This window comes from Stegostoma tigrinum, unplaced genomic scaffold (genome assembly GCF_030684315.1).
Source record: "Stegostoma tigrinum isolate sSteTig4 unplaced genomic scaffold, sSteTig4.hap1 scaffold_143, whole genome shotgun sequence".
NCBI classification, from domain to species: Eukaryota; Metazoa; Chordata; class Chondrichthyes; order Orectolobiformes; family Stegostomatidae; genus Stegostoma; species Stegostoma tigrinum.
In genome coordinates, this window is record NW_026728088.1 from 669,854 (window position 1) to 692,290 (window position 22,437).

General features: G+C 43.8%; 2 long non-coding RNA genes across 2 annotated transcripts; one reads left to right on the forward strand and one right to left on the reverse strand.

Moving 5' to 3' along the window:
- Window positions 1-29: 29 nt before the first annotated feature.
- Window positions 30-17,093, forward strand: LOC132207738 (uncharacterized). The gene is made up of 4 exons (XR_009443768.1): window positions 30-2,012; window positions 6,464-6,682; window positions 16,776-16,891; window positions 17,000-17,093. It is a non-coding gene; the product is annotated as an uncharacterized LOC132207738 (long non-coding RNA).
- On the reverse strand, window positions 5,154-17,231 carry LOC132207737 (uncharacterized). The gene is made up of 3 exons (XR_009443767.1): window positions 17,158-17,231; window positions 8,138-8,251; window positions 5,154-5,813 (listed from the first exon to the last, which is right to left on the reverse strand). It is a non-coding gene; the product is annotated as an uncharacterized LOC132207737 (long non-coding RNA).
- Between the last annotated feature and the right edge of the window lie 5,206 nt (window positions 17,232-22,437).

A 22,437-nucleotide genomic window follows, 5' to 3' on the forward strand; every position in this document is an offset into this window, starting at 1 on the left:
CTGCAGCTCAGAAGATATCAGTACAACTGGGGTCAGAGGAAACCCACAGTTCATGAAATGCCCATGAATTAAGGTGATGCCACTAAGCAATTGCCTGTGTGTGATAACATCTCTCACTTGAACACAGAGCATTCGGGTCTGCACAAACAGCTGGTGTGCACAAAGGACGTGAGGGTCTGTGCCGATTGAAAGGAGATTGATCAGAATGACTCAAGAACTGAGGGATATTAGTTGTAAGCTCAGGTTGGAGAAAATGAAGTGTTCTGCACAACGTAAAGGAGACTGAGATGATCTTTGACAAAGGTGTCTAGGTTTATGACAGATTTAGATAAGGTAGGTAAATAGCAGCTGTTCCTCTTCACTGATCGTAAAAAAAAATTAGAAACAGAGATTTCAGATATTGGGCAATAGTTACTGGGAGATGAAAGGAAGGAACTTAACATTACTTTTATTTGACTCAATACTGACATTCAAAGACCAATAATATCCAGTGCTGATCTGCAAATCCTTTTCTAACACTCTGAAGCTCTGAAATTCATTTCCTTCATCTGCTCAAACACTGTACTGCAAAACAAAAACTTTGCTCCTTATTGAAACATGCAGGTTTTTTGGAGGATTAACAGGTTGCTTGCAGAAAGATTGGTTCCCTTCTCGGACAGTCTAGGACCAGAATACCTCATATCAGAGTGGGGTTTCATATTTAAACCAGAGATGAGGAAGAAATTATTCTCTCAGACAGTTGTGAATTGGTGGAATTCTTTGCAGCAGAGGTTTGTTGTGACTGGGTCAATAAGTATATTTAAGGCTGAGATCGACAGATCTTTAAGCAATAAAGGTATCAAGGATTATGGGGAAAGACAACAAAGTGCAGATCAGACTGAATCTCATTGAATGGTAGAGCAGAGGTGATGGTCTGAATGGTCTCTTTCTGTTTGTAAACTCAATGGTCTTGAAATGAGGCTGCAAAACTCTCCGCAGTAAAATGTGCAAAATGAAAAATACATGGAACCCTTCAGAAAGCTGAACCAAGGTGAGACATGGAAAGGGCAACACACAAATGATAGTCAATGTGGCTGATTGATCCGGAGTGATCTGTTTACCACGGTAAACAGGAAAACTGGTCTTCAGCTCTCACATTGAGCTCGACTCAAAGTTTTGGCAAAGATCTATAGCTCAGTTTGTGGGTGAGTTGTTGACTTGTTCGCCGAGCTGGCTTGTTCTTGCTCAGATGTTTCATCACCATGCCAAGTGACATCAAAAGGAGAGCCTCCGTTGAAGCAGTGTTTTTCTCCTCTGCTTGGAATTTATACTGTTTGCTCCGTTATGGTGAGTAGTGTCATTTCTGGTTTTGATCTGTGTGGGTTTGTATAGGGGTCCAATTCTTTATGTTTGCTGATTGCATGATGGCTGGAGAACGATGCCTCTAAGAATTCCTGTGCATGTCTATGTTTGGCTTGGGCTACTATGGTGACCTTGTCCCAGTTGAACTAATGGCCTTCATTGTCTGAGTGTCTCGATATGAAGGAGAGTTTGTCATTCCATTTTGCTGCTGGTTGAAGTTTTTGAATTCCAGTGTCTAGTTTCATTCCTGTCTGTCCGATGTAATGTTTACAGTCGTAATTGCATGGTATTTTGTAAACCACATTGGTTCTGCATGTTGTGGGAATGGGATCTTTAATTCTTTTAAGTTATTGTCATTGAGTGGCTGTGGGCATGTCGGCCACCATGATTCTGAGTGGGCTGCGGGGTCTTGTCGTCACTTGCAATATATTCTTGATGTATGACAGTGTGGCCAGTGTGTGAGGGCGTACTGTGTCCTTCTATTGTTGCCTGTTTAACATCGGCAGCCTCACCAAAATTCCCTCACACAAGGTATTGCTGCAGAAGACCAGATAATCCCAGTTCCCAGGCCTGGAATCAGAGCCTCAGTAGCCCAGCCGCGAAGATACAACGGGAAATGGGGGATGGCAATGAGCGCACAGGGCTACTCTGTAGTTCCTATTACACAATCGGTGAGTGTGTCGTCCTTCTACGATGGTACAGAGGTGCGTAAAATGCCGAGGCTGTGAGCTTCAACCTCACCCAGAGATGCTTTTATTGACACGGAGCAGGGATTATTGGGTCATTGGGCTGTGGGAAATATCACAGAGCAATATTGGTCAAAACAGAATTTGAAAAAGGACGAACTTCTTTTGTTGGATCTTGAACTGTCCCAGGGAAATGTCTCAATTATCAACCATATTAGAGATTGCTCTCCCATCCGCTGAGAGACTCCCCCTGCCTGTTAAACTCAATATTTGTATGTCTATCTCTGTGTCTTTTAAAATTTGATTTTTATTTCATATCCACGACCTTTTCATTGGAACCAGTTGAATTTTCATGTGTTTGACACCATTATGGAGAGGAAGTGAAAAAACCTAACAGCTGTGGGGTGTGACAATGGAAGGCAGAAGGGTGAGAAAAGGATGATCAAGAGAGTGGGGAACGATGATAGCCTTCAGATGAATTTGAATGTCATAGTTCACAATCCAGGGAAAGTTATCACCCACAGATAAATAACAATGAGAAATATAACAAAGACAGAATTTGCTGGTGAAACTCAGTAAGTCTGACGGCATCTGCGGAGAGAAAGCAGGGTTAATGTTCCCAGTTCAGTGACCCTTCTTTGGAATGAGGGAAGTAACTGTTGGTTTAGCGTTTACCAAAAGTTCAGTCAAATTATGCCTCTGCCCACCTGTGTGGGTTGCTGGTCTGCTTGGCCCCTTTGACATTGTGTGCCTGTTAGTCATACATTTGTGTGCGCTTGTGGGGGCGGGGGGTGGTGTAGAGGGAGCATGCTGGGCCCATTACCCAGATGGTCACTGGATTGAAACCATTCTCTGCTGCTTACAACAAATTGATGTTTGTTAACAGCTAAGTTAATTTTGCTCACATTGTCTCTGCATCAGCTTCTTGCTGTCAGTAACCACTTCAATCTACATTTAAAACGCATTTATCCTGACATGGACACACACTGTAAATGTTACAAACATGCACCAGCTGGTACTTTTTCCTTTCACTCAATCCCTTTCTCAACAGGAACCAACACCGGTGTGATGGTCCAAATGGCCTTCTCCTGTTCTCTGTCACTCTGGGATGATCTGAACAGTGAAAGTTATCCTCTACAGTAAGGCAATACAGCGGAGAGATAGCAGTGCAGTGGTGATAATCCCTGGGGACTGAGACACAGCAGCTGCTGGAGTTTGAATTCAATGAATAAAATCTGGAAAGTAAACATGAATTTCAGGAATAGAGGCCGTGACTTTAATTTCCTGAAATCCTATTCATTCATGTCCCTTTGGAAGGGAAGTCCTTGCCTGGTCAGACATACAAGTGACTTGAGGCCCACAACAACATGGTTGATCCCTATCTGCCCTCTGACATCAGTTCAAGGTAAATTAGGGATGAACAACAAATGCTGTCCTGACCAGCAATACCCACCTCCTATGGGAGAATAAGGAAGAACAAAAACACATTCACAACAAGAAAAAAAAATAGGCCTTCTATCTGCATTGACTCGAATTCACCTGATCGCCCAATCTGGACAAAGACAAGGACACCCACAGCACAGAGAAACCGGGGAACTGTGCGGACTGAGGGAAGGATTCAATTCCCCACTGAGGTGGAAACTCATTTACTCAGGTGTACTGGGGAGAGGTTGTTCACCAGTCCCATGTGTGGGAGGGGATCATTCAGAAAAATAAAATCCGGAGCCACCCACAAATTCATATATAGTTATACTCTGCTGTTATAGCTGCTGCGAATTCCCACCTAAGAAGGAACCATATCTGGACACCTGTTTCCAGTGGAATTCTGAGGGTTACTCGACCTGAAAGGTTATCTCTGTTTTCTCTCCACAGATGCTGCCAGTTCTACTGACCTTTCCAGTAATTTCTGTTATTTATTTGTTTCTGATTTACAGCAATTGCAGTCCATTCAGATTTTAATACGGTGGAGTTCCATTGTTTTCTGATGTACAACCATCATTAAAACCTAGTTGTAGAACCCATAATTTAGAATAAATATTAATGTAGTTGTCCATGATGAAGAAAACCGTGGACTGCAGGGAGTTATCAATTAAGTGGAAAGATAAAATGGTGAACGGAATTGAATCCGGAGAAGTGAGTGATAATGAATTCAGGGAGACTGAACTATGAAAGTGAGGAATAGTTAGTGGTGTAGAGGAACAAACAGACCTTGGAGTGAACATTCACAAATCCCTGAACATGGTTGAACAGGAAGATCAGGTGGTTGAGAGGGTTTGACGTATTTTGTATGCACATTATTCAGCTGATAGTTCCAATTCAGTTTCTCATCAATATTAGCACCCAGGATGATAATAGTGGGAAGTTCCATAAAGATAAACCCAGTGAATGTCACTTGGCTGTGGTTAGATTCTCATTTCTCAGATTTGGTCATTATTTGTTGGTACTTGTTGGTGCAAATGTTCTTTGTCACATGGCAGGCTCACTTCAATGTTGTCCAGGCATACTGCATTTAGATATCTACTGCATCAGTATCCAAGGAGCCACAAATGGTGCTAAAGTATTACACAAGCATCAGCAAACATTCCCACTTCTGACGTTACGGCGCAGGGAAGGTCATTGATGAAACAGCTGAAGGTGGTTGGGACTAGAACCTGATCCTGAGGAACTCCTGCAGCTGAGACGATTGCCTTCCCACAATCACAAGCCTCCTCTTCTGTATTCAGTATTATCAAACCAGGGTGAAGTAGGGTAAGGAGGGTAAGAGAATGTACATTGGAAACAGAGAAGGAAAAGGAGCAGAACTTTAAAACACAGAACAAGTAGAAAATAAACTTGTCCAAGCAGTGCAGCACAAGGTAACTGTCAAATACAACCTTATCAGGTCAGAGTTATTGTTGCTCAGACAGTTTAACTGCAGGTCCATAACAGTGAACCATCAACAGTTACTTAGGGCTCAGAAACTATCTGTATAGCTGAAGATAGTCACGTAAGTGTTACTGACCCAGCTGTGAGCTGACGCTGGGATAGAGAAGCTCTGAAGATAATGTGGAAGTGGAAGTTCTGTTGAAATTAGAGAACTCAGAACTTTGTCAGAAACTGAACAGCAACCTGTTTTTGTAGTAAGTAACTGACAATTTATTTTATATCAATGTTACATGCAACCACTCTGACGTGAAAATGCCTTCATATGCTGTTTTGAACTGTAAAAGGTGTCGAGTCTCCGAGCTAGACTTAGAGAACTCTTCCGCATGTATGTGGCACAAGTCTGATTAAATTCACCTTGTTTCGATTTACTGAAATCTGAAGATGCAAGCTTTTCAAAAACCAGCTATCCAAGGAAGAATAATATTTTCTGGTTCCTATTGAATTTAGCATTGTCATGACTCCTTAATACAATGCTCTGTCAAATGGAGCCTTAAGATAGGGGATAGTCCCTCTCACATTTGGAATTGAGCTGTTTGGTCCATGTTTGCACTAAGAATGTCGGGAGGACAGGAGATGAGTGGCCCTTGCTTAACTCAAACTGAGATCCATGACTATGACATTATAAAGCAAGAGCTGTTTGATGTTATGGTTGTCACCCTGTTTTGACTGCATTTACATACTGACAGGCCAGACAATTGACTGAAGGCTTGTCCACTTAGACCACATGTATGGTTTCTCTTTACTGTGAATGACACTTGCTCCTTCCATGTTCAAAGCTCTTGAGAATTAAGTGTTCCTGGCAGTTCTTGATCCAGTGTTTGAGTTGAGCTGCCTGTCAGTAAATGCGCCCTTTCCAAATCCCTGGAAAAATAAATTTAAAACAGTTACAAGTAGAATGAAAGCTGCTGGATTGTCATCTGGATCATTAAAAAACTGCAGAAGCTGTAAATCAGGAACGAAAAATAAGTTTGCTCTTAAAGCTCAGCAGGTCTGGCAACATCTGTGAATGAAAAAAAACAGAGTGAATGTTTCGGGTCTGGTGACCCTTTCTCAAGTTCAAAGGAAGGGTCACTGGACCCGAAACATTAACGCTATTTTTTTCTTCACAGATGCTGTCAGACCTGCTGAGCTATTCCACTTGGAACACTTGATATTTTTGAAAGGACAGAAGATGAAAAATACAGGACAAATCAGGCTGTGGGAACTGGCTTAAGAGCCAGTCATTATTTGTGCAGAGCCACGGGAGTGGGAGTTTGAGTGAGACCACAACAATGCTGTCGGTGTAACAATACAAACTGTACAATGATCTGATCATAACCTGTGTCAGTCTGTAACTGGATACGTGTAAATAACCTAAGCTTGCTGAAAATGCATTCCTGCAAGCAGGTGGGAATTCACGGGCCACCTTCAGATAATTAATTCCCCCATTTGCACTGGTGAGATTTGTACTTGGAATATCGTGTTCAGTTCTGGTCACCCTACTTAAAGAAGGTTGTTATGAAACATTTCAGGGCAGATTCAGTGGACAAAAACCTGGAATAAGTGGATTGCCATAAAAGGAAAATCTAGAGGAAAATCTAGACATTTTCGGCCTGTATCCTCTGGAGTTTTGAAAAGAAAGAGGAGACTAAATTGAAACATGAAAGATCCTGAGGGGACATGACCAGATGCATGGTGAAAACGTGGTCCCTCTTCTGGGAGGATCTAGAACTGAGGGTCATTGTTTAAAGGTAAGTGTGAGTCCATTTGAAATAGTGAGGAACATTTCTTTTCTCTGAGGGCTGAGACCTTTGTGATTCCCTTCATCAAAAGGCAGTGGATGCAGAATCTTTCTATTTAAAAAAAGGCAGATTCTTGCTGACCAAGACGATGAAAAATATTCTGAGATATGCAGGCACATAGCGCTGAGCTTGAAATTAGATCAGCAGTGATTTTATTGAGTCGCAGAGCAGGTTTGAGGGGCCGAGTGGCCGACACTTGTTCCTCGTGCCTTTGTTTGAATAAACCGCAGGACAAAGAAACTTGAGTCTTGTCTGATTCCTGTGGGTGAGGGGGGTTCAGGGTTTGAGCTCCCACTTCACTCACCCAGTGGATTAGTTCCTCTCTACACCCCAAACAGCTTCAATTAACATTAATTTTTTTTCAATCACATCAGCTGTCATCCTTCTAACTTTCAGGGAATACATCATTCCTAGTGGGATGATGCATTTTAAATCGGAGTAGAGAACACACAAATTAGGAATCAAGAGTTGTCCATTCTGCCCCTCGAGCCTCAAAAAGGTCAAAGCTGATCTATTTATGCTTCGATTCCACATTAGCACTTTGCCTCAATAGTTTTTTAAAAAAAAAACATCCTGTGGGCATTGCTGGCTGAGTTTAGTTGTCATGGAGAAGGTGGCAGCGATCTGCCTTCATGAACCACTATAGTCCATGAATGGTAGGTGGACACATAATGCTGTTAGGGAGAGAATTCAGGATTTTGACCCAGCAATACATTTCCAAGTCAGGATAGTGAGTGGCATGGAGGGAATTCACACCCAACACAGAGTCTACAGCACGGAAAAAGACTCTGCTGGCTCTATCTGATCTTGACACTATCTTGCAAGTACTCTGTTATTCCATCTTTTATAGCTGACCCGAACATATTTTGCCAACCAACAATTTTATGCAAATTCCCTGTTTTCTTTCTGACTCCCTTCTTACATATTGGGGTTACATTAGCTATCCTCCATTCCATAAAAACTGACATTCTATAGAATTTGGAGGATAACCGCTCGTGCATCTGCTATTTCTACTGCCACTTCCTAAGGTACTTTGAGATGAAGGTTATCAGTCTCTGGGGATTTATCTGCCTGTTATCACATGAGATTTCCCAATATCATTTTCCTACTAATACTGATTCCACCTTCCCATTAGACCCTGAGATCCCCTTAATTTTGGGACATTATTTGTATCCTCCTTATTGAAAACCTCAGACATATCTAATTGGTCTGCCATGTCTTTGTACCCCATTATAAATTCACTGTTTCTGCTTGTCAGGAGAGCCCATATTCTTCGTGACCAGTCTTTCACCACCAATCTTCAACTAAGAGTTTAATGATGATCATGAAACCGTTGTTGATCATCAGGAAAAAAAAAAGTCTGGCTCACAAATATCCTTCAGGGAAAGGAACTGTTATCCTTACCTGGTTTGGTCTGTGTGTGACTCCAGCCGTACAGCAATGCAGTTGACACCTGATAGTCCTCTGGGCAATCACAGATGGGCAATAAATTCTGGACAAGCCAGCAAAGTCCGCATCCTGTGAATGAATATAAAACAAAATTCTATTGGGTGTATGGTCCCTGCAGCATGCACTCATGTTCTGTTTTCTCACTCTTATTAAATCCCTTTGTTTCCCTTTGCAGAAACCTAAACTGCTCCCAATCCTGTTGTCAGTTGTTTTATTCGCCTAATTGTGTATGCTGCTTCCTTAAATTTAATACCGGTTCATTTCCCTTTCTGTGCTGTGGTTTGATCATGTTTCCCATTTTGTTCTTATGCCAGGCTGCGATGAGTGACTTCCACAGCTTGCCCACGTCCTCTTTCAACATTTGCCATTATCCATTTCCCATCATCCATTTAAACACGATTCACCATTTATCACAAATAGCTCATGTCTCATATCATTTTAACTTCTTTCATTTAATTACAGGACCCAAGACTCAGAAACAACAATATCACTCTAGCTTTGTGAAGAATTCTATACTATTGTGGGCTCTCATCCTTAAGGGCCCATACTCAACGAGATTGTCAATTATTCCATCCTCATTATACAATATCCATCTGCTTCTTCAACATGTTAATTCATAAAATTGTACCATACAGACGCTAAGGAATTTTCCTGCACTGCATTGTTACAGTTGTGATTTGGGCAATTTATAAGTAGGTTGCAGTCACTTTATGCCTCATATCTCTCAATTCCACCCTGATGCCTTGCCTAAAATTACTGCAGCTTGGGGTCCATATGCAACACTAAGGTCATTTTCTGTCCATTGGTGTTTCTCAGCTCAACCCAAACAGACTCCACTTCACTACACCCTATATCCTGGCTCACATCAGTTTCCTGTTTTAATCAGCAGCTCCTGACAAATCCTTTTCCCTCTTTCCTGCCCAATCCATCTTCCTCAGACAACCCACTGATTCCAGGTTTCAATCTCCTAAACCTCCTCTGAGCCACTTTGAATAAAAGAACGGAAGGCCAAAACCTGCATACAGTATTCAAGATTTGGTCTGACCCCTTCCTTGTACAAATGAAGCAGAACATCTTTTCATTGATTATTATTTGTTGTCATAACAAGGGAGATGGCTTCGTAGCTTTCTGGGTTTCAGACAGGTCTTAATCAATTGGGGCAATGGGCTGGGGAATGGGAGATTGAATTTTATTTTGATAAATGTTTGTTTTACCACAACGCAATACTTCACAAAGGCAGGACTTACACAATTAATGGTTGGACTCTGGGTAGTGTCGTAGAGCAGAAAAAAATCTAGGGTTTCAGGTACATCATTCTTTGAAATTTGCATCATAGGTAGACAGGGTGGTTAGGAAGGCATTTAACACACTTGTCTTCATTGCTCAGGCCTTTTGAGGACAGGAGTTGGGAAGTGATGTTGGCGAGTCCTCTTCTGGAGGACAGTGTGCTGCTCTGGTCGTCCTGTTGTGGGAAGAATATTGTTAAACTGGAGTGGGTTTGGAAAAAAAAACTTACCAGGATATTGCCAGGAATGGAGGGGTTAAGTTATAAAAATACGCTGGATTGGTGGGAACTTCTTTCATGGGAAGGCAAGAGGTTGAGGGATGACCTTATGTAGGTTTAATAAAATAATGAGAGACACAGATAAGGAATAGCAAAAGTCTTTTCCCTCAGGTGGGGATTTCAAAACCAGGGGCATATTTTTTGAAATGAGAGGAGAAAGATTTTTTAAAAAGGCATGACGGGCATCTTTTTGTTTTATATAGAGTGTTCAGTATGTGGAATGAACTGCCAGAGGAAGTGATGGATGTGGGTAGTTACGATGTTTGAAAAACATTTAGATAAGGACATGAATTTGAATGGTTTGGAGCGAATATGGGCCAATCGCAGGAATTTTTTTAAATAAGGAAAACATTGCTGCTATCACCAGAAGAGATGTTTCTGAAAAATCATCCCATGAAAACATATGTTGAAATTAGAAATAAGAAATAAGGAAGGAACAATCACCTGATGGGATTGTACCACAGGCTTCCTAATTGTCAGAGGGAAACTGAGGAATAAATATGCAGAGAGATCTCAGATATGTGTAAGAATAGCAAGGTTATAATAGTTGGTGATTTTCAGTTTCCAAACATTTACTGGGACTGCCATTGTGTTAAAGGTTTAGATGGGGAGTATTTTCTGAAAAGCATTCAAGAAATGTTTCTTTATCAATAAATCGATGTTCCTATGGAAAAAGTAAGGCGTAGCAAGTGACTGAAGTGACAGTACAGGGAAATTCTGAGTCTTATGACAGAATTACTATCAGTTTTAAAACAATTATGGAACAAAATATGCCTTCCAGAAAAAGTAAAAGCTTTAATTGGAGTAAGGCAAATTTTAATGCTGTAAGAAAAGAACTTTCAACACTTCTGAGGAAGGATTAACAGACCCGCAACATTAACTCTGATTTGTCCTTCACAGATGCTGCCAGACCTGCTAAGCTTTTCCAGCAGCTTCTGTTTTTATAACTTTCAAAAGTTGACATGAGTCGACGGCAGGCATAAGGGTGTCTGATAAGTGGGGGGGGGGGGGGGGGCTTTCAAAAATGTGACAATTCAGATTCATTATGTCTCTGTGTCAGAGTGAAAGGTAAGGTTGGTAGGATTTGAGAACAATGGGTGAAAAAAGATACTCAGGTTTTAGTCAAGAATAAAAAAAATATAAATTAGTAGATATAAAAAAAAAACTTGGCTCAAATGAATCTCTTGAAAGTATAAACAGTGTTAGCGGCATTCTTAAACAGGAGATCAGGATGGCAAAAAGGCAACATGAAACTGCCATCGTTGATAAGCTTAAGAATAATTCAAAGAGTTTGTACAAGTGCATTAAAAGCAAGAGAGCACCGAGAGAGCAAGCAGGGCTCCATGAAGATGAAAGAGGTCAACTCTGTGTTCAGCATCAGGAGAGGAGAGAGATTTGAAAGGAATATATTGCATCAGGTTTTACTGTTGAGAAAGAAATGGAGGGGGGACAAGTCAGTGGTAGAAATATTTTGGTCTGAAAACAGTTCACGGAGATGGGGGAAGATTTTTAATGAATATTTCTCCTCAGTGTTTACTAAGCAGAGAATCATGGATGCTAAGGAAACAAGGGAAGCAAGTAGGGATGTTTTGGACCATTGAGGTGGCGTTTGCAGCCTTAAAGCACATTAAGGTTGATAATTCCACTGGATCTGATAAAGTCCATCTTTGGACACTGTGGGAGGCTGGGAAAGAAATTGCAGAGACCCTTGCAGAGATTTTTCCTTCATCTTTTCTCACGACTGAAATTCCAGAAGACTGGAGGGTGGCTAATGTTGTCCCATTGGTTAAGAAAGGTAACAAAGACCAGCCAGGGAACTACAGGCCAGTGAACCAGTGGTAGACAAGGAATTGAAGATGATATTCAGGGAGTGGATCAACCAAAGCTGGGATATTCAAAATCTGGTTAGGGATAGTCAGCTTGGATTTGTGCACAGGAATCATGTCTGACAATCTATTCAAGTTTTTTGAGGAGGTGAGCAAGAGGATTGATGAGGTTAGGGCAGCGAATGCTGTCTATATGGACTTTAGTAAGGCCTTTAACAAGGTCCCATATGGCAGCCTAGTCATGAAGGTTCGGTTGTGTGGGATCCAGGGAGAGTTAGCTCATGGGATTCGAAATTGGGTCGATGGTAGAAAGCATAGCGTGATGGCTGAACTTTGGTTCTCGGACTGGACGCCTGTGGCTAATGGTGTGCCACGGGGGTCGATACTGGGATCATTGTTATTTGTCCCTTACATAAATGATCTGGATGTGAATGTCAGTGGCATGATTAGTAATTTTGTATCATCTGCAAACTTAAGAGGTATCGTTGAGGTATCAAAAATTACAGGGGATTGTGATCAGATGGGGCAGTGGGCTGAGGATTGCCAAATGAAATTCAATACAGCTAAGCGTGAGGTGTTGGCATTTGGAAAGTTAAACCAAGGTAGGAGTTATACAGTGAATGGTAAGGTTCTGAGGAACATTGTGGAGCAGGGAAACCAAGAAGCACAAGCGCATAGTTGGTTGAAAGCAGCACAGGTAGACAGGGTGGTGAAGAAAGCTTTTGGCATGCTGGTCTTCTTCAGTCGATGCATTGCATTTAAGAGTTGGGATGTTATGTTAAAGATGGACAGATCATTGGTGAGGTCACACTTGCAGTGTGGTGTCCAGTTTTGGTCACCCTGTTACAGGAAAGGCATAGTTAAACTGGAAAGTGTGCAAAGAAGAGTTACAAGGATTTTGCTAGGAATTGTACGCAAGTTGTAAGGAGAGGTTGGCCAGGATTGGACTTTATTCCTTGGAATGGAGGAGAATGAGGGCTGACCTTACTGAGGTGAATAAAATCATGACGGGCATAGATAGGATGAATGCATGCAGTCTTTTTCCCTGGGATGGGGAATGGAAAACTAGAGTGTATAGATTTAAGGTGAGAGGGCGCAGATTTAAGGAGGATGTGAGGGGCAACTTCTTCACACAGACGGTGGTGCATATTTGGAATGGGCTGCCAGATAAAGTGATTGAGACAGGTACAATAGCAACGTTTAAAACACATCTGGGTAGGTACACAGATGGAACGTGTTTGGAGGGGGATATGGACCAAATACAGGCAGTTAGAAATTGCTGAGTGGGCACCATAGTCAGCACAGACCAGTTTGGGCCGAAGGGCCTGTTTCCATGCTGTATTACACTGACTTTGAACCTCCAGGTCCTGCTCTGGTGCTTCAAATCATGTTGTGGGAAGTTAAAGAGAAAACACGGGGCCCCTTTGCAGAAATATTTGTATCATCTATAATTACGCGCGAGGTGCCAGATGACTGGAGAGTGGCTAAAACTGTGCCTTTGTTTAAGGGACATAAGGAGAAGCCTGGGAGATGTAGACCTGAGTATGACTTTGGTTTTGGGTACGTAGTTGAAGGTAATTGTGAAATGCAGGAGTTATGTATTTGGAGAGTCAAGGAATGATTAGTTGATTGAGTTTTTTGGAGAAGTAGCAAAGAAGATTATTGAGGGTGGAGTGTTGGATGTAGTTTATTTCGACAAGACTAAAGCCTTTGACAAGGTTCCACAAGGTGGACTAAGTAGTAAAATTCGATCGTATGGGATTCAGGGGGAGCTTGTCAACTGGATACAAATATGGTTTAGTGACAGGACACAGGGACTGGTGGTGGAGGGTTGTTTATCAGACCGGATGCCTGCTCCCAGAAGTGTTCCACAGGGGTCAGTGCTCGCTCCAATTTTGTTTAGCTATATATAAAAAAAGCGATTTAGATGAGAATAGTGGAGACATGGGCAGTAGGTTTGCAGATGACACCAAAATAGGTAGGATAGTGGACAGCGAAGTAGGCTGTCCAAGATTACAAAGAGATCTTTATTCATAGGGTTAAGAGGCTGAGGAATGGCAAGTGGTGTTTAATTTGGATAAAAGCGAGGTATTTCATTTTGGTAAAACAAACAAGATCAGTACTTGTACAATTAAATGTAGGGCCTTGGGGTTAGTGTTGTCGAACAGAGAGACCTCAGGGTTCAGGCCCTTAATTCTTTGAGGTTGGCGTCACATGTAGAAAGGGTGGTTAAGTTGGTGTTTAGCCTGCTTGCCTTCACTGCTCAGACCTTTTGAGTATAGGAGTTAGGATGTTATGTTGAAATTGTGCAGAACATCAGTGAGACCTCTTCTGGAGTAATGTGTCCACTTCAGATCTCCTGTTCTTTGAAGGATATCATCAACCTGGGGAGGATTCAGCAAAGATTTAGCACAAAGTTGCCAGGAGTGGAGGTTGAGAATCATAACGAAAGGCTTGATCGGTTGAGGCATTTTTCCATTGCAGTCTAAGAATGGAGGGGTGATTTATATGTTTATAAAATCATGAAGAGTACAGATAAGGTGAATGGAAGATCCCTTTTCATTTGGGAGGGGAATTTCAAGACTAGGGGGCTGGAGAAAGCAAGCTGAAACGTTCCTTGTTCATGTCTGAATCTGGACGGTTCTTATCGCCAGACTATTTGACGAAGGGCCAAAGAGATGGAGGTTAGGGAATGCTTCTCATGGCTGGATTAGCTTTCTAATCTGGGTGGCTTCATGGTACACTTACAGTCTATAGGTTACCAGTACTGGAGGGTATGAGTTATGTGGAGAGATTGGGGCTTCACTGGAAAATAGGAGGTTGAGCAGTGACTTTCGAGAGATTTATAAAATCGTGAGGGGTATAATGTGAACAGCAAGGGCCTTCTCCCTTGTCGAGGGGAGTCCAAAACTGGAGGGCATTTTTTAATGGGAGAGGAGAAAGATTGAAAGGGCAGGAAGGGGGAGCTGTTTCAAACAGAGGATCGTTTCTATGTGGAATGAACTGCCAAAGGAAGTGGCAGATGCAGGTACACTTCCAACATTTAAAAGACATTTGTACAGGTACATGAATAGGAAAGGTTTAGAGGGATATGGACCCAACTCAAGCAAGTGGGACTCGTTTAGTTTGGGAAGCCTGGTCAGCATGAACGAGTTGTAACGAAGGAGGCTGCAGAACTCAGAAATAAATTTTTGATATTTTGAAAATAGTTCACATTACAGGAGACGAAGTGCTAAATGTCTCAGAAAATATAAAGGTTGATAAATCTCCAGTACCTGATCTAGTGTATTCCAGGACATTGTGGGAATTAAGGGAGGAAATTGCAGAAATATTCGCATCATCTATAAATATGGGTGGGTGTGAGATGACTGGAGAGTGGCTGATATTATCCCTTTGTTTTAGAACGGATGTGGGAGAAGCCTGAGAACTATGAACCTTAGCCTAACACTGGAAAACAGTGACAGAATTCGAGTCGGTATGGATTTACGAAAGGGAAATCATGTTGGACAAAACTGCCGGAATGTTTCAAGAATGCAACATTTAGAGTTGAAAAGGCAGTGGATGTGGCTTATGTCAGCTTTGAGAAGGCATTCAAAGGCCCCACAGAAGAGATTAGCATGTAAATTTAAAGCATGAGAGATTGGGTATTCACAGGGATACAGAACCGTTTGGCACACAGAAACAGAATAAACAGGCCATTTCTTGTATGCCAACCAGTGACCAATGTGGTACTGTGGTCCATGGTGGATCCCAGATATTCATACAATCAATTAGTTATTTAAATGAGAAATGTGTCTCAGTTCGAGATTATCCAGTTGGATTACAAAACTAGGAAAACACAAGTCACTGACAGTGAGCATGCAGGTGTAGCAGGGGGTGAAGAAGGCAAATGGTATTTTGACCTGCAGAGTTAGAGCATTTGAGTACACGAGCAGGGATGTCTTACTGAAATTGTACAGGATCTGTACAGACCACACCTTGGATGGTATGTGTAAATTTGGAATTTTTATTTGAGGAAGGAACTTCTGGCTGTGGAGGCTGTTCACAACAGTTGATTAGACTGATTCCTGGGATGGCAAGACTTAGATATAAGGATAGGATGGATTGATTAGGATGAAATTCACAGGAGTTTAGAAGAACGAGGAAAGATTTCACAGAAACCAAAAAAATTCTAGGTAAATACAGGAAGGATGTTGTCAATGTCCAGGGAGTCGGAGCTTAGGGCCATGGGCTAGGCTGTTAAGGGTTGAAATGAGGAAAGTAAAAAAAATACAGAGACTGGTGACCCTGTGAAATTTGCTGCCACAGAAAGCAGTTAAGGCCGAACACTGGATGTTTCCAAGAAGATGATAATATGTATAGTTGTCAGGGCTTCAGGGATCAAAGGGTCTGGCTCTAAAGTGGGAAGAGGCTGAATAGAATGATCAGCCATGATCAAAGTGACTAGCGCAGAAGGATCGAAAGCTACAATGGCCTGCGCCTGTTCCCATTTTCTATGTTTCTATTCTGTTGAAGGTGGAACATGAGAACAAAATGACGAATATTGACAAAAAAACAGAACGATCTTATCACCACTGGATGAAAATCCTATAACGCATTACCAAATTGCAACATGGGAGCTACTTTACTATGCAGATTGCAGCAGTTCAAGAAAGTGCAGTGTGATTTTGGAAGCTTCTACAGTGGCTGCTCTGTCTCTCATTTTCAATCCAGTTTTCAAGTTGTTGAATGCCCTGAGAAAAGTAACATAGTATGCCAGAAATAACTTTGGAAGTTTGCTGATACTGGGGGAAGCAAGGGGTGGGATAGGGGCTGGAGGTACAGAAGTGGGTAGTGTTGGGGAAGAGGGACAATGAGAGAAACAACTGGCTGGATTTTGGGTGGGGGGTGATGGGCGAAGAATAACCCCAATATCCAAACCACACGGCGCCAACCTGTTCAGCTCTCTCCCTCCACTCTGTGGTCTTTCTCTGAGCCTCTGTCACACCAGCAGCCAGCTCAGCGTCAGAGATGTGCATTTGGCCCAGTTTTAAAGTCCTTCTGTTTGACCACATTCTCTCCCAAACTTGCTGGCACCAGTTCTCAGATGCTGAAATTATTAATGGCCAAAAGAGTCTACACAGTTTTCAAATAAGAAAGAACCTGCAATTGACTTCCAGGCCTGGCCTCAGAAACCAATAATTGATTTTGTATTTTTTTTAAGCACAACTGCTGCTCACAGTCCAGACGTCACTGTTCAACTCTCAGATTCAAGCCAAAAATTATTTAAAAACTCAGCGAGGGTGCTAACACTGGACACAGTGGAAAGACCTCTAACCAGTGAGTACACATTGGAGTTCTGCTTTACTGAGAACACCTCTCATTGCTGTAATCACATTCTGAAGTGGCTTGACAGGGTAAAAGCTGACAGGACTTTCCCTCTCACAGGATAGTCTAGGCCTGTATCAGAAGCCGGAGGCTCTCTGCAACCTACACGCAGCACCAGAAGACCCCTGTTTGAGACTTGAGACCTAAACTGAGCTATCATGTAGCCCTCTTGCTGGAATACAGCACGGAAGCTACCATCCCCTTTAACCTGTACTCACCGCTTGTGGCTCTCATGGAGGACCATTTCATTCCGGATATTGCTCCCAGTACGCATGCTCCATAGCTGAATACACCAGTTTGACATCGAACGACCAATAGCAAGCAAGAGGCAGGACAGAAAAGGCACCGGAAATGATTCTCCTCCAACCAATCAGAGGACAAGGGCAGGGCCCAATTCTCAGTAAGGATCACCGGATCCGAAACGTCAACTGTGTTGACTCCGTCACAGAAGCTGCCGGACCCGTGGGGCTTTGTTTTTGTTGACGTCATTCGCGCAACAGGTGGGCGGGGTTATTCTTCCACCAATCAGGGGGAGACAATGGGAACTGCGGAAGCTGGAGAGTGTGAGATAACAAGCTGTGGGGCTGGATGGACACAGCAGGACAAGCAGCATCTCACGGGCACAAAAGCTGGTGTTTCGGGCCTAGACCCTTCTTCAGAAAAGGGGGATGGGGAGAGGATTCTGGAACAAATAGGGAGAGAGGGGGAGGCGGACTGAAGATGGATAGAGGAGGAGATAGTTGGCTGTTGGTTTGTTCACCGAGTTTGGCAAATGAATTGCAAACGTTTCGTCGCCAGTTGAGAAGACATCATCAGTGCGTAGTTGCTGCTGCGTAGGAGAAGATAAGTGGAGAGGAGGCAGGCAGGTCAAAGAGGCAGGGATGGAGCCAGTAACGGTGAGTGTAGGTGGGGAGGTAGGGAGGGGATAGGTCAGTCGGGAAGGATGGACTGGTCATGGGGTCGGGATGTGGTTAGTAGGTATGAGATGGGGTGTGGCTTGAGGTGCGATGAGGGGACAGGTGGGAGGAAGAACAGGTTAGGGAGGCGGGGACGAGCTGGGCTGGTTTTGGAATGCAGTGGGGGAGGGGAGATTTTGAAGCTTGTGAAATCCACATTGATCCCATTGGGCTGCAGGGTTCCCAAGCGGAATATGAGTTGCTGTTCCTGCAACCTTCAGGTGGCATCGTTGTGGCACTGCAGGAGGCCCAAGATGGACATGCCATTTGCAGAATGGGAGGGGGAGTTGTTTAGTGCGAACCGAGCATTGATGATCTGCAAAGTTGTCCCCAAGCCTCTGCTTGGTTTCTCCGATGTAGCGGAGCCACAACGAGAACAGCGAATGCAGTATACCACATTAGCAGATGTGCGGCCTGGGATCGAGGTGATGGGGGAGGGGGTAGGGGCAGGTGGAGCACTTTCTGCGGTTGCAGGGAAAAGTGCCAGGTGTGGTGGGGCTGGAGGAGAGTGTAGAGCAGACAAGAGAGTCACGGAGAGAGTAGTCCATCCGGAAAGCAGATAAGGGTGAGGACAGGGTGTGAGGGATGAGTTGTGGAAAATGTGGGAGACACGGTCGAGGGAGTTCTCGACCACTGAGTGGGGCGAGGTTGCGGTCCTTGAAAAATGAGGACATCTGAGATGTACAGGTGGTGGAATTCCTCATCCTGGCAGCAGATGCGGCGGATTTGGGAATAGTGGATGGCATTTTTGCAGGAAGGTGGGTGGCAGGAGGTGTATTCCAGATAGCTGTGGGAGTCAGTGGGCTTGAAATGGATATTGGTTTCGAGGTGGTTGCCGGAGATGGAGACAGAGAGGTCCAGGAAGGAGGGAGAGGCATTAGAGATGGTCCAGGTGAACTTAAGGGTGGGGTGGAAGGTGTCAGTGAAGTGGATGAACTGTTTGAGCTCCTCGTGGATGCATGAGGCGGCATCGATGTAGTCATCACTGTAATGGAGGAAGAGGTGGAGTTTAGGGCCTGTGTAAGTATGGAAGAGGGATTGTTCCACATAATGTACAAAGAGGCAGGCACAGCTTGGGTCCATGCAGATACCCATGGCCACCCGCTTTGACTGTAGGTAGTGGGAGGAATTGAAAGGGAAGTTGTTGAGGGTGAGGACGAGTTTGGCAAGGCGGATGAGGGTGTCAGCGTTGGGGGACTGGTTGGGCCTGTGGGAGAGGAAGAAGCGGATGGCCTTTAGGCCATCTGTATGGGGAATGCGGGTGTATAGGGACTGGATGTCCATGGTAAAGATGAGGTGTTGGGGACTGGGGAATTGTAAGTTTCGTAGGAGATGGAGAGTGTGGGTGGTGTCACAGAAGTAGGTAGGGAGTTCCTGGGCTAAGGGTGAAAAAATGAATTCCAGTTAGGTGGAGATAAGTTCGGTGGGGCTGGAACAGGCAGAGATAATGGGTCAACCAGGGCAGGCAAATTTGTGGATTTTGGGAAGGAGATAGAAGCAGCCGTGGCAGGGTTGGGGAATCATGAGGTTGGAGGCTGTGGGTGGGAGGTCACCTGAGGTGATGTGGTTGTGGATGGTTTGGTAGTCGGGCGTGGGGTCATGATTAAAGAGGCAGTAGGAGGTGGTGTTGGAGAGTCGGCGTGTAACCTCAGCGATGTAGAGGTCAGTGTGCCATACTTCAACTGCTCCTCCCTTGTCCATGGGTTTTATGGTGAGGTTGGGATTGGAGCAGAGGGCTGCACATTCTGCAGGGAAGAGGTTGGAGTGAGTGTGAGGTTGAGGTTGAGGCATTTGATGTCACGATGGCAGCTGGCGATGAAGAGGTCGAGGGAGGGTAGAGGACCTTGGGATGGTGCCCAGGAGGAGGGGGTGCATTGGAGGTGAATGAAGGGGTCAGTAGAGGGAGGGTTAGGCTCGCGGTTAGAGAAGTAAGCATGGAGGCAGAGGCGGCAGAAAAACTACTCAACGTCCAAGCGTGACCGGTATTGATTGATGTGTGGGTGAAGGGGGACAAAGATGAGTCCCTTACTGAGGACTGATCGTTTATCCTCAGTAAGGGGGAGGTCTGTGGGGATGGTGAAGACTCGACAGGGCTCAGTGTTTCTGTCTCCTCTGGAGCTGCTGGCTGTGGAGGCTGTGGGCGGAGTGACATCGGAGATGGTTGTGGGTGGAGTTGCGTCGGCAGTGGGCAGAGTTGCATTGGCATGGGCGGAGTTGGATCGGTGGTGGGCGGAGTGCCTTTTGCGTTGGTGGTGGGAGGCGTGGGGTAGGAGGAGGCAGCAGCGGTGACGGTAGGTGTGTCCTCAGTGTCTATGGTATTGGACTCGGAAATGGAGGTGGTGGCATTCGCTGTCCCAGAAACGGTGTTTCCTGCGGCGGAGGATGTGACATCTTTCCTGGTGGTTCCGACAGTGGCCACATGGCCAATGCTGGCGGGCACATTGTGGGGGAGTTCCTGGGTAGGGTTGAGGATTTGGGAGGTGGCGGAAGCCCGTTTTGGGTGGTAGGTACCAGGAAGTTTACTGTACTTACGGTTTTTTGTGCCCACTAAAGCTGAGTAGAATTGTGAGTTCAGGTTGCGGATCCTACGAAGAATAAAAAACAGGAGAGCTCCTTTGCAGGTCTGAGAGAGGGAGGCTGTGAGCTGGGGTAGGCTAGATTGCAGTGCCTGGAGTTGCCGTCGCATTGCTGCAAGTGTGTGTTTTAGGAGTCGCAGGGAAAACTGCTTCTGAAGTGTCTTAATGTTCTGAATGTAGACATTGTCACGTTTGAGGACAAATTGGAAAGGCTTGAATGTGGACTGTAGTCCACTGGGGATGATCTGGTTCCGTAGGCAGGTACTAAGGAAGGTGATGTGGCTGTAGTACCTGGTTTGCTGCAGGACATGGTCGAGCAGTCTCAAGGCCGAAGAGGGCAGCTTTTGGCCACTCTTCCAGGGTAATGGTGAGACTGCATTAGGCTGTGTGCATGATGAAACCAGAAGCCATCCGGAGATGATTGACTGAAGTGATTCCTTTGAGAAGTATTTATCTTCAGAGGAAATCATGACCAGACTGTCCCTGGATTTATTGGACTTCAGGCGAATGACACACGATCTTGTTTTAACGCAAAATATTCCGAGCAGTCTTTTCAAGTTGAATGCTGAAACATTATTTCCATTTGTGCACGAGATTACCACCAGTGGATGGACTGTAAAAATGGAGAATATCTCAGTTAGACAATGGTGACTTATTTCTTTTACCCTTTCAAAGGATTGTGTGTTTGTGCAAGTCTTTCCAGAGAGAGATGGAGGATAAATCATTGAATATTCTTAAGGAAGAGGCAGACAGATTCTGAACGAAGAATAACACACCAATGTTATAAGGGGTGGAGAGGAATGTTTATTTGAGGCCACATCATTCAAGAGCTCACTGCCTGGCGGACTTGGTTTGATTTTTCTAATCACTTACTCCTGATCCAAGTTTTCACTTGGCCACGAAGGCTCTGCCTTTCAGAATGATGGGTACAACTTCCAAATACGATTTTTAAATGACACTCTGAAAATACTCAGGGAAGCTTCATGGTTTTTCAGCAAGATCAGAGACATAGAACAAAGTTAAAATCTCAATAAAACTGCTTTAGTAAACAGATTGGGCTGAATATATGTCTTTCATAGTATAGATTACTTTTATTTGTACTGTTGAGATGAATTTTGTTGGCAAGACTAGTATTTATTGCCTCTGTCTACTTTCCATTCAGAATATGATAGTGAAACCCAGGGACACTAACATATGTTTCATGGAGACATTCAGGATTCTGAAGAAGTGTCAGTGAATGGACAATGATATAGATCCAAGCCAGGATGCTGTGTGGTCTTGAAGATTGGAATCCTCACCACTTGATGCTCACAACATATGGAAATTGTGATCAGAGATAATGGGAACTGCAGATGCTGGAGAATCCAAATAACACAGTGTGAAGCTGGATGAACACAGCAGGCCAAGTAGCATCTCAAGAGCACAAAATTTCATGTATTATGGAAATTGTGAGACTGCTTTTTCTGTTTTCAAAAATTAAGGTCAGAGAGCCATTCAGCATAAAAACTGGACCTTCAGCTCAACATGTCTATTCCAATCAAAAAAAAACAAAACTACATTAATCACACTTATCTTGAAGTCGACAGCCACTAGGCATGGCATTTTGAGTGCTCCTCCAGCTGCTTCAAAAAATGCTGCGTTATCTTCAATTATCTGTGACCTGGGCTGTGATTTGTCTTTTTCTTTCACATTATGCATGAACTGCATTTTGCAAATATATCCCACAACATCAAAGACAGCAATTAGCTGATAGATCAATATTTTTTCTGGAAAATCAGACCTTTTTAATTCATTTGTGACTTTAGTGTAGCTAGACCGGCATAATTGACCTTGAAAACTTCCAGCTAGAAGTTCACCAAATTGGAAATGTAGTGGACACTGAAAAAGGTTATTCCAGAGTACAATGGGATCTTGATCATATGGGACAATGGACCAAGAAATGGTAGGTAGATTTAATTTGAATAAA